Genomic DNA, 12,820 nt, shown 5'->3' on the forward strand with positions numbered 1-12,820 from the left:
CTGCACTACTTGAATTTGTAAGTTTCCATTTAGTTGCCAGGAAGCATAGGTGCACATAATTGCATTTCCTGGCCCAGTGACTCCTGGGTTAGCTGTATTTACTCCTGGAAGAGGCCATGAAAAATGAAGTAGGAGCTGACTTCCTAAGACAGAATGGCACATTATGAAAGACAGTGTTTCCTCTCTAATTCTTTCAGTTATCAAAATCTGACAGGCCACTCTCCTGAGACTCTTGGGAGTAAAGATGTCAAAGTTCAAATGCTGCTAGCTTTGAGTGAGCCTCCTCGTTTTAAATATGATCCTCTTCAATCTCATTAGGAAAACAGGAATAATTGTGCTAATCCAGTGTAAATTTCATGGGCTTCAGAGCTGAATGGCTTTCATGTGACTGAGTTAGTTCCATTTTTCCCTTTCACACATGGGAGGGCCCTTATAAACCCCTTTGTTATCCTTCTTGAGTTCCCCTTCCCTTCTGGGTGACTGTTTGATTCCCCTCATTTGAGTTGTCCTACCACTGAAGGCCTAGAAGCTCATCTCCAATACTGCAACCCTTTCCCAGATGATTGGCTTCTCCCTGCCAGTCCCAGGCCTAGGGCAGTGTTTTGAGGGGTTGAGCAAAGCTGGTGGGTGAGGGGCAGAGAATAGTTGCCCATCAAGACCCTGTGCTTCTGGAGGTTGGTCACTTGGTTGTGCTCTCTGCACTTCAATAGTAGTTTATAAATATATCCTACATGAATTGGCCTAAGTAAGGAACAGAGCCAGTGTATTCCTTTCTATACCCGCCTGCACCATTTGAGATGGCCAGTGTTCTGGAAGAGGCAAACACTGTGCAGTCCATCCACGAAGGTAATGCAGTGACCCCTGCCCTTACCTAAGGGCTCAAACCGGCCTTTAAACAACAACAAACTTGATCTCAGTGTTCTTCATCAGCTTCCCACCACCATCCATAGTTTTTGTGGCTCTCTCCTTCAAAGTGAGAGGAAACCAAGGTCTTCATTCAGAATTCAAGATTATTTTACATCTTCCCCATTTCAGGGCCAAAGAAGAGTCATAGAATTATAGTCCTCATGACACTTAAGGATTATCTGTTCTGATCCTCTCATTTTATAGATGGTTGGTCTGAGGTCTAGGGGTAGGAAAGAGCCTACTCAAAGTATACAGTTAATGAGTGGTAAGTGTGAGTAGAAAGTACATTCCTGTTTCTCAGTTCTATGTTCTTTACACTGAACTGCCTTTAATTTTACATCCTGTTCCTAAAGGTAGAATTTTAGGTAGCTATCAAATTGAAAGTGATCTGTTGTCACATCCATAATGAAATGTTAATGATTGATAATATCTTAATGCATTTGCCATCTTTTAAGAGTTTGCCATTCAACCAGTACCTAGAAATAATAAAGAAAATTGAATTTCTGAAGATAGTATGTAAATACACTCAGAGTGAAAGAACTTTTGGGCAGCCATAATTGAAATTACATCGTGTTATGCAACCACCTTCTTCCCTTAGGTTTTAATGCTGGGTTTATTTGTGTATGTCGGCCAGTTGATATGGATTTATGTCACAGGGTTTACATTAGTGTGGGAAGGGACCTAAGAACTCATCTACTGCAGACTGTTCTTTTCGTGGCCGTGTTATCCAATGGTACTCAGCTTGTTATTTGCATGGCCAGAACTTATACCGAAGAGGGCTGACTTTTTGCAGAGTGGTTAAGTTACCTGAATCTGGAGATAAAATGATTTAAACAAAGGCATGCATTAGAATCACTTGGATAATCTGGAAAACCTTTAAAAGATACATATACCTGTGGATCCCATCTCCCTCAGACCTACTTCTGATTGTATAGGCTTAGAGAAGACAGCTAGCAGCTATACTTTTTTTTTAAGATTAGCATACAATTTATATACAGTAAAGTGTGTAAATCTTGAAATACAAGTCATGTTTTTATGCACACATGTAGGTACATACATATGTGTACCTGTGTAACCACTAAGATTAAGATTAAATCAGGATTTCTAGATCCCAGAAAACCTCTCTGTGATCCCTGTCAGTCAATTATCCCACCTCTTCCAAGGATAACTTACTTCTTTCACTGGAGGTTATCTTGTCTGTCTTAAAACTTTATATAAATGCACTCATATAATGAGTGCTCTTTTGTGTCTGACATTTTCCCCTCAACAATAGATCTGTGAAATTCAACTATGTTGTTTAGTGTATCAGTAGTTCTTTTGCATTGTTATGTAGTATTCTATTTTATGACTATGTCATACTTTGTTTACCCATTCTATTGTGTTTTTTTTTTANCCATTCTACTGTTGATGAACACTTAGCTTATTTATAGTTTAGTTATGACTACAGCTATTACAAACATTCTCATACATATTCATCTCATACATATCCATCAAAAGATGGATATCAAAAGCGATATCACTTGCATCTGTTGGTTATATATCTACAAGTGGAACTATAAGTGCCGTATCATTAGGGTATATTCATGTTTAACTTTCAAAGATATTGGAGATGAGTTTTTCAAAGTGATTCTAGCATCTAACACTGCTATGCAATGGAAGAGAGTCCCTGTTTTCCTATATTATCATCAACCCTTGGTATTTGTCAGATTTTTCAATGTTAGTCATTCAAGTAGGTATACAGTGACTTTATTTTGCTTTTTTCTGATGATTAAGGATGAGCACCTTTGCAAATGCTTATTGTCTGGATCTAACTTTTTTATATATGTATTAGAAATATCTTTTTCTAACTTGTGGCCTAGCTTTCTACTCTATTCATAGTATCTTTTGATGAACAGAGGATCTTAATTATCATAAAGTCCAATTTGTTGTTCTTTTCTTTATTGATCAGTATATTTTGAGTCTTGCTTATGAAATCTATTCAGTGGTCACATGTATAGTCTTCTATGTTTTCTTTTAGAAGCTTGATTATTTTTAGCTATCACATTTAGATCTCTGATCCATCTCAAAATTCTTTCTGCACATGGTACCACCTATAACGGCTAAAAGATTTCCAATTAATTTTAATTCCCAATCCTGATTTAGAATCAATGGAAGTAAAAAGATTCAGAGTCATGTTTGTGTTCAAATCTCATTGTGTCATTTAACAGTTGAGTAAAATTTTCTAAGTCTCTTTCCTTATATTAAAAACATGGAGAATAAGGTTTTGAAGATATTAAATGTAGTAATAATTTAAGGAGACTGATCCAGAGGAGAGACTCATGAAGTCATAGCTCTTTTCATTTACATCCTTTACAAGGATGGGTAAGTTAGGCCATTTAATATAAGATGCAACTCTTATGATTATTTAGGCATTGTTTTCTTTGCTTCACTCTTCGTTAATTGATACACACCTACAGGTCATTCTGAGTGATTAGTAGATTATTCTAAAGGTTTGACTTAGGTAAGCTTTTTAGAGGTAAGATGGCTACTTTTAGACTAATAGCTTATAGAATTCAAATAAAGAAACTAGAAATTCATGGGAGAACAAAGGGTGATAATAAAAGAACTCATAGCATTTGGCTTGAAAACATCCTGTCATTTCAAAATTCAAATGGGAAGAATTCATAGTAAAGAGAAAAATATTCTGGATTTAACAGGTAATAAATCCTACTTTTCTATTTTGGGAAAATTCACATAAATTGCCTGGATGATCATCTGCTTTGTATTGTTGAAGGCACTTTGCTCTGCCCCACAGGGGAGTATCACAGTACGTGCGTGTAGTGCTAGATACACATTCTCTCTTCTCTTGTCTTTCTATCCTGCACCAAACTCAATTCTGCTGACAGGGTTGAGGCAGTCCAGTGAATTCGTGTGCATGCCTTCACCTTATCTGATTGTCTCGGTTTCTCATCTTTAGGTCAGAGTGCCTAGGAAATTTGATTTGAACTGATAGGCTCCATTAATGATATAATGTTTATAGAGGAGGTTTATATATCTCTAAAATAAGACCTCTGTATGTCTAACCTTTCCCTAACCTCCCCAAGGAATTGCTAATTTGGTCTCTTAAACCAAAGAGAGAGTTGACTGGATTCATCTGAAAACCAACCTTGAGACAAAAGTTAGGTTTCTCAGTTTATTTGGGAGATGATCCACAGAAACAGAAATGTGGGTGGGAAAAAGAGAGACAGGAAGAGGGAAATGCTGATAAAGTATGCATTCTGTTGCTGAGGTGTTATGGGCTGAATTGCGGCCTCACCCCAAACTCATATGTCTAAGTCCTAACTTCTGGTACGTCAGAAAGTGACTGATTTGCAGACAGAACCATTGAAGAGGTAGTTAAGATAAAACAAGGTCTGTGGGTAAGCCCTAACCTAATGTAACTTGTGTTTTTATAGGAAGAGATTAGGGCATAGATGTGTTCATGCACAGAGGAAAGACCACATGAGGACACAGAGGGAAGTTGGCCATCTACAAACCAAGGACAGAGGCCTCAGAAGAAACCAAGCCGGCTTACACCTTGGTTTTGGACTTCCAACTCCAGAACTTTGAGAAGAAAAATTTTAAGCCACTCAGTTTATGGCATTTTGTTACTACAGCTCCAGCATACTACTATGTGGAGACAAAAGCTCAGTTCTGCTGGGTTGCTGCTTAATTACCGGCAGAAGGTAAAACTTGTCTCATGGTTGTCCCACCAGAGGTTGGGAAGATTCAACTATCTATGTACGAACTCATCCTTTATTGGGACAGTTTGCTATGTGGGACATTAAACTTCCTTACACTTCCAAGTTGCAATTTCATATGGCTGAGTGATTTGCACTTGATATGGGATACTGGCTATGGGCCTGGGCCTTGCCAGAACTGGCTTGAAATCAGATGGGCCCCAGGGATGTGGTATATCATGAGTATCTGAAAGATCCCAAGTTTTTTTTTTTTCTTTTTTAAAAAGTTTATCTATTTTGAGAGAGAGAGAGAATGCTTGTGCATGTATGCATGGGGGAGGGGCAGAGAGAGAGAATCCTAAGCAGGCTCTGGGGTGTCAGTGCAGAGCCCAACATGGGGCTTGGTCCCATGAACTGTGAAATAATGACCTGAGTCAAAATCAAGAGATGGCTTCTTAACCAACTGAGCCACCCAGGTGCCCCAAGGTACACCCTTAGTTTTTCTACATGGTGATGCAGCCCACTAGTTAATGTGGAGAATTAAATTACTGTGCTCAAAGTTTGGCCTCTCAGGAAAGCAGCTTATATTTTTTCCCTTTTTCTTTGGCTTTTTCTGTTGTATTGCTGCAGGGTGAGTTTTCTAGAAAGTAAACATGGAAATGTCATTTAGGACACAAGAATTTGTGAATAACACTTGTAGGAAAAGAAGGGAATCTCACCTGGCCAGAGGGAAACACAGGTTCCTGATATAGTCATGAACATCAGAGGGACCTCAGGCTGAGAGTGGTCTGCAGAGGTGTCTTGAGTCGGGAAGAAGAGGAGGAATTTTGTATTCCTACAAGAATCAGATGTTGGAGACAGCCTTCCCCTGGGAGTCATGATAATTGAGCAAGCAGCTCTCATCAGCCAAGGGGAATTCCTGGAGAAGGCTGACAGGTCAGGGATGCCAGTTGGAAGCACTCTCAGCCTTTGACAGCTTAGTGTCAACTACACATGTGTGGCTAGGTAGGTGCAGAGAGCCAAAGTCTGCTCTTTTCATTGATCCTGTGTGGTTTATTTCCTTTCCTCTTGACTGTCTAGTTTCATGCAATAAGTCAGAGCCTTGCAAGGTTACAAAAAAACAAAACAAAAAACCCTACCCATTATTAATCAGATTGTTTGCTTTTTTCGTGTTGATTTATGTAAATTACTTACATATTTAGGATATTAACCCCTTATTGGATTTATCATTCGCAAATATCTTACCCCATTCAGTAGATTGCCTTTTTCATTCTGTTGATGGTTTCCTTGACTGTGCAAAAGCTTTTTATTTTGGTGTACTCCCAATAGTTTATTTTTTATTTTCTTTCCCTTGCCTCAGGAGACATCTAGAAGAATGTTGCTACAGCCAATGTCAAATAAATTACTGCCTTTGTTTTCTTCTAGGAGTTTATGGTTTCAGGTTTCACATTTAGGTATTTAATCCATCTTTTTTGAGAGAGAGAGAGAGAGAGAGAGTGATTGAGAGAGAGAGAGAGAGAGAGAGAGAAAAGAGAATGAACGGAGAAGGAGAAGGGGCGGAGTGAGGTACAAAATCTTAATCAGGCTTCACACCCAGTACAGAGCCTGACAAGGGACTCACTCAATCCCATACCCTTGAGATCATGACCTGGGCCTTAAATCAAGAGTCAGATGCTTAACTGAGTCACCCAAGTGCCTCTCTTTAATCCATTTTGAGTTTATCTTTTGTCTATGGTGTTAGAAAGTGGTCCATTTTCATTTTTTTTTACATGTAGCTGTCCAGTTTTCCCAGCACTGTTTATTGAAGAGACTGCCTTTTCCCCATTGTCTATTCTTGCCTCTTTTATTGTAGATTAATTGACCATAAAAGCATGTGTTTATTACTGGGCTCTCTGTTTTGTTCCATTGATCTATGTGTTTATTTTTATGCCAATACCATGCTGTTTTGATTGCTGTAGATTTGTGTTATATCTTGAAACCTAGAATTATGATATTCTCAGTTTTGTTCATCTTTCTCAAGATCACTTTGGCCATTTGAGGTCTGTTGTGGCTTCATACAAATTTTAGTATTATTTGTTCTATTTCTGTGAAAGATGCTGTTGCTATTTTGATAGGGTTGCATTAAATCTATAGATGGCTTTGGGAAGTATGGACATTTTAATAATATTTGTTCTCTTATTTCATGAGCATGGAGTATCTTTCCATTTATTTGTGTCATCTTCAGTTTCTTCATCAATATCTTCTAGTTTTCAGAGTATACGTCTTTTAGTTAAGTTTATTTCTCAGTATTCTTTTTGGTGCAATTATAAATGAAATTGTTTTCATAATTTCTTTCTTGCTACTTCCTTATTAGTGTATAGAAACACAACCAATTAAAGGAATAATCCAATTAAAAAATGGACAGAGGGCCTGAACAGACATTTTCCCAAAGAACTACAGATGGCCAACAGATACATGAAAAGAAGCTCAACATCATTAATCATCAGAGAAATGCAAATCAAAACCACAATGAGATATTACCTTACACCTGTCAGAATGGCTAGAATCAAAAAGCCTAGAAATAACAAGTGTTGACAAGGATGTGGAGAAAAAGGAACCCTTGTGCACTGTTGGTTGGAATGGAAATTAGTACAGCCACTGTGAGAAAACAGTATGGAAGTTCCTCAAAAGATTAAAAATAGAACCACTTAATCCAGTAGTTCCACTGCTGGGCATTTACTGAAAGAAAATGAAAAAAAATCTGATTTAGGATTGGGGATGATGCTGGGCATTTAGGACCTCATGCTCCAGCTCTGTTTTGAACAGAATTCTGTATTGGGTTTGAGTCTTTGAGAATGGGTGCAGCTAATAAAAAAAAGCAACACTGTGATTTCTCCTTGGCTGTTCCCTTTTTAAACCCATAGTGGCAGTAATAGTGGGTATGCTAATTAACAGGGAAGAAATAGATCATTTCAAGGTCTTGGGTATAATAATCAAAATATTTCCAAACCTCACTACTAACTTGATGTTCACTGACTTCATAATCTCTAACTTGTTCTACTTCAGTATAACACAGAAGCTAAAGTTGGAATTTGCTTATCCAGGGTAATATGTGACATGAACATATTAAAAACCTCAGGTGTCTACCCTGTCTCTTTATTTTATCCAGACCACATTTCATTTGTTATCCTGATACACAGGTTCTCTCTATGACTTGGAAGGCAATCTCTTTGGGTAGCCTGGCTGTAATGACTCATTTTGGACATACTTCTCTTGCTTAGCCTCAGCAGTCAGTGTCAGCCAAAGTTCTGGCATTCACCTTCTCATCCTAGAAATAAAGACTTTAAATACATAAATGAGTGTCTAATTCTAGCTCCCAACCAGAGGGATGTTTGTAAGCTCACTCACTTCTTGATTTCTTGTTCTTTCTATAGAACTGAGATGGATATTTACATTGTCAAGCCATGTGTCTCTAGTTTGGGTCCAGAAGAGAGAATCTATATACATTAAGGACCATTGCTGGATTCCCCGTGTGCAGATCCTTAGAACTATTCATTTTAATTTTTAAATTATTTTTCTTAAAGAGTTTATTGTCAAGTTGGTTTACATTAACACCCAGTGCTCATCCCAACAAATGCCCTCCTCCATGTCCATCACCCCCCTTCCCCTCTCCTCCACCCCCATCAGCCCTCAGTTCTCAGCATTCAAGAGTCTCTCATGGTTTGCCTCCCTCTGTCTCCCCAACTATTTTCCCCCTTCTTCTCTCACATTGTCCTCCGCTAACTTCTTCCTAATCCACCTGTATGTGCAAACATAGTATTTGTCCTTCTCTGCCTGACTTATTTCACTCAGCATAACACTGTCTAGTTCCATCCATGTTGCTAGACATGGCCAGATTTCATTCTTTCTCATTGCCATGTAGTATTCCATTGTATAAATATACCACATCTTCTTGATCCATTCATCAGTTGATGGACACTTAGGTTCTTTCCATGTTTTCCTATTGTTGTGAGTGCTGCTATGAACATTGGGGTACATGTGCCCCTATGCATCAGCACTCCTGCATCCCTTGGGTAAATTCCTAGCAGTGCTACTTCTGGGTCATAAGGGAGTTCTATTGTTAATTTTTTGAGGAACCTCCACACTGTTTTCCAGAGGGGTTGCACCAGCTTACATTACCACCAACAGTGTATGGGGGTACCCATTTCTCCACATCTTCACCAGGATCTAGAGTCTCCTGATTTGTTCATTTTAGCCACTCTGACTGGTGTGAGGTTGAACAGATCAATGAAACCAAGAGTTGGTTTTTTGAAAAAATTAAAAAAATTAACAAACCTCTAGCCAGGCTTCTCAGAAAGAAAAGAGAGAGCACCCAAATAGACAAAATCATGACTGAAAAAGGACTTATTACAACCAACCCCTCAGAAATACAAGCAATTATCAGGGAATGCTATGAAAAATTATATGCCAACAAACTAGACAACTTAGAAGAAATGGACAAATTCCTAAACACACACTCACTATGAAAATTCACACGGAAAGAGGTAGAAAATCTGAACAGACCCATAACTAGTGAGGAAATCAAATCAGTTATCAAAAATCTTCTAACAAATAAGAGCCCTGGGCCAGATGTCTTCCCTGGGGAATTCAGACATTTAAAACAGAATTAATACCCATTCTTCTCAAGCTATTCCAAAAAATATTAATGGAAGGAAGACTTCCGGACTCATATTATGAAGCCAGCATCACTTTGATTCCCAAGCCAGACAGAAACCCAGCAAAAAAACAAAAAACAAAAAACAAAAACAAAAACAACAACAACAACAATAACAAACACAACTATTCATATTTAAAAGTGACCAAGACATTTGCTTGGTTTCATTTGAGTGGGGTCATGAAAAAAGATCTCCAGGTCCAGCTGCATATAAAATTGTCTTGGAGCCAAAATTCACTCACTTTATAATTTGGGGATGGTTCTTTTTCTTATAATAGAAATGCTCTCCTTTAAGAATGCTGCTGTCTTCTGTCCCCGAGGATGCCCCTTCTGGGCTTTCCTCTGCAGTGCTTGTTCCTCTGCGAGGAACTGGCTTTAAGGCCAAAGCAATTTCTAGAAATATATCTAGATCCCATCAAAGGAGGCCAGGCTACTGAGTAGTAATTCAGAGATATTGGAGGAAGGAGGGTTTGATCATGAGAAAGCAGAGAGCAAGCTTGGTACCAGGACAATAAACTTTGATTATCTAATAGTGAAATTATCTCAGGCAATAACAAGGAAAAGCTGCTGGCTCAGTAATTCCTGAAATAGATCAAATTTAGCAGACAAGGGGGAGAGAGAAGCAAATTGAAGGAAGCAAAGATAAAGATCACCTGATGAGAATGTCATCTAAACTCTACCATGCTGATATTTGGAGTGCACAGTAGGTTTTGTATTTATACTTATTTATGACTTAGCTCAACAGCACCTCAGGTTTCATTCTTTAAAGCCATACCATTTGGGTCATAGCAGTAGGCTAGACTAGTATAACCTTGGGGTCAAAGTGAGCCAAGCTTTCCTGGATATGTTAGAACTGATGATAACAGAAGCAACAGGTTCATATGCACCCTAGTCTATAGACAAGGAGAGAAAACAAGCAAGGTTTACAGTATTATGAGTGATGAAAGGTACAGATGAGATAGCAGAGGAAGGAATCATGGTGAGATCTATTACATATACTCATGTTTAACCATGAGAATAAAATCTCTCAGCTAGAAGGGTATTTGGGGTTATCTAGTCTAACTCTCTTGTTTTACAAATGAGGATAAGGGTAAATTGCTTTGAATCAAGTGGCTAGTTATTTGCAGAAATAATGTTAGAGTCAAAAGGAGCTAGCTCCAGCTCAGTGCATTGATATGCCAGCTTCAGTGGTCAGGGAAGAATTTGGATGAGTGAATGCTATGCAAAGAATAAAACAATAACAAAAAGATAAATAATAGAAAACCTCTCTCATTGCTCATAGAAATACACTTTGGCTAGGGGAAAAGAAAACCCACACTAAAAAGTGTCTGCTAATACATGGAGTGGGACATAAAATTTAATGTCAGTTAAAATACTTTCTTAGGGTGAACTCATTTTTAAATCTATTCTCAAGAAGAAAACTGAAGCCTATAAATATAAACATTGAGAAATAATAAAGAAACTATTGACCTAAAGAATGCAAACGAGCATAGAATGATTTGAGCATTTGCACATCATCAAGTCAAAGCATTATTTATCTGCAACTACTGTAATTAGCAAATATGTATTAGCAGAGCAGCTATTTTTGAAGAATGATTGAATAAATACTTCAAGGTTGAAAAGGACAGTATTAAATTATGCTTGGACATAAAATCTCTGGATTGAACATTATGTACCAACCTCCATGTGTCTATTATGGCATAAACAAGGGGGAGAAACTTAGTAATGTAGAGAAATTAAAGAAAAAGTACTTTCAGATAAAAACTAAATACCTAGTATGGTATGTATGCCTCCATAATATGGTGTTCGCCTGGATGTCTGGCCCTGTCTTCTTACATATCTTTATGCTCTGCATTCCAGCCAGACAAGATTACTTACATTTCTCTGAATGTGTCTCTTTCCACATTTTCTCCCACTCCCAGCTTTTGTTCAGGCCCCTTAATTTTTTCCCTATTTTTATCTCCTTTCCTTTTATTCCTCATCCCATTGGTAAGCTTTGATTTGCCCTGAAGGATTCAATTCCTACTTCCTCTGTCTTGTCCCCCTGTTCTGGCCATTTCGATTAATTATCCTTTGATTTTTCCACATGGTATCCAGAACACATCAGCTTATTTCATGTCAATTTTTTAAAAATGTTTTTATTTATTTCTAGGAGAGAGAGAGAGAGAGAGAGAGAGACACAGCATGAGCAGGGGACGGTCAGAGAGAGAGGGAGTCACAGACTGAAACAGGCTCCAGGCTCTGAGCTGGCAGTCAGCACAGAGCCCGATGCGGGGCCCGAACCCACGAACCGCGAGATCATGACCTAAGCGAAAGTCGGACGCTTAACCGACTAAGCCACCCAGGCGCCCCTTATTTCATGTCAGTTTTAATATGGATCTATAAATTTCCTGGTGGCTTCTTGATCTCATTTATTGCCATCTATACTCTTAAACGTGGGGACCGCTTCTTATTCTTTTTGGCATTTGGAGCACTTAGTTGCATTCAGTAAATGTTTTTTGAATAAACAATCAGACAGCCTCATCCCAGTGCCCAAAGAAGAGGTTGTAATGGCACTGGTCATAAGATGGGAATGAAGGGATATAATCATTAGTCCTAGATTACTTGACCCCAGAGTAGAAAGGCTAAGTGTCTGGGTTTATTTATTTTTCTGAATAAAGCAGTCTTTGTTGTAATTGGGTTTAATAACAATGTGATCAAAATGGAAAAAAATAGACACCAGCATTTTAATTAGATGATTGAAGTAGAATATATTCTCATGTGCCCAAGGGCCCACTTTTTCAATCGTCTGAAATGGAAAGAAGCAGTTCTCTTCCCATGCCATTAAGCTCATTACTAAATCATGTGTGGTGTGATCTCTTAGGCACCTGCCTTGGGACCTGTCATAAACTCTAGAGAGCTCACTGCAGTACACAGGACTCAGGCAGCTTTTGATAATGTTATATGAAATTTTAGTCATTATCCTTCCAATGGTATTGATGACACAGAAAGATGAGAAAAAACAAGAGGAAACAACAATAACAAAAAATAAAGTTAATAAAAAAGGAGACAGAGCTCACTTTTCTAGAGGCAACATATGGCTTTTGAATGAGACCACAAATCACATCTAAAGGTGGGTAGCAACAATCTGGTGGGAAAAGTCCATCCCAATCTATCATAGAAGAAGCTGGAACCCTTACCTAAAGTCATAATCCAAAATGAAGGAGAAAAGAGTAATACAGTAAGTGTCCACCCAGAAGCTGACACAGAGGAAGAGCTCCATGGAACAAGAGCAGAACTCAGTATTTTCATAGACTATCACATATCATTTGTCAGAAACTCATCATCATATGCTTTCAAATACTCTTGATAACTTTTTTATTGTATGTGAACATTAATAAGCAAAAAAAAAAAAGTACCCTACTGATTTTTCAAAAGTTGGAACTATTACCCAGGTGTTTGTTCATCAATCATATATTTTCTTTAAAAAATTGTAAGTTTGCTATCTTCCTAGTACGAACTTAGTGTTTTTCTTAATGATTTG

The 12,820-nt window shown here is 38.1% G+C and overlaps 1 long non-coding RNA gene across 1 annotated transcript in view; it reads left to right on the forward strand.

The window, feature by feature from the left end:
• The window catches only part of LOC144241934 (uncharacterized), a 57,641-nt gene extending 53,048 nt beyond the window's left edge, over window positions 1–4,593 (forward strand). Inside the window, exon 3 of the long non-coding RNA XR_013338250.1 lies at window positions 4,341–4,593. This is a non-coding gene — a long non-coding RNA (uncharacterized LOC144241934). The remainder of the gene's footprint in view (window positions 1–4,340) is intronic.
• Window positions 4,594–12,820: the final 8,227 nt, after the last annotated feature.

Source organism: Crocuta crocuta, unplaced genomic scaffold (genome assembly GCF_008692635.1).
Source record: "Crocuta crocuta isolate KB4526 unplaced genomic scaffold, BGI_CrCroc_1.0 scaffold87, whole genome shotgun sequence".
Classification (NCBI taxonomy): Eukaryota; Metazoa; Chordata; class Mammalia; order Carnivora; family Hyaenidae; genus Crocuta; species Crocuta crocuta.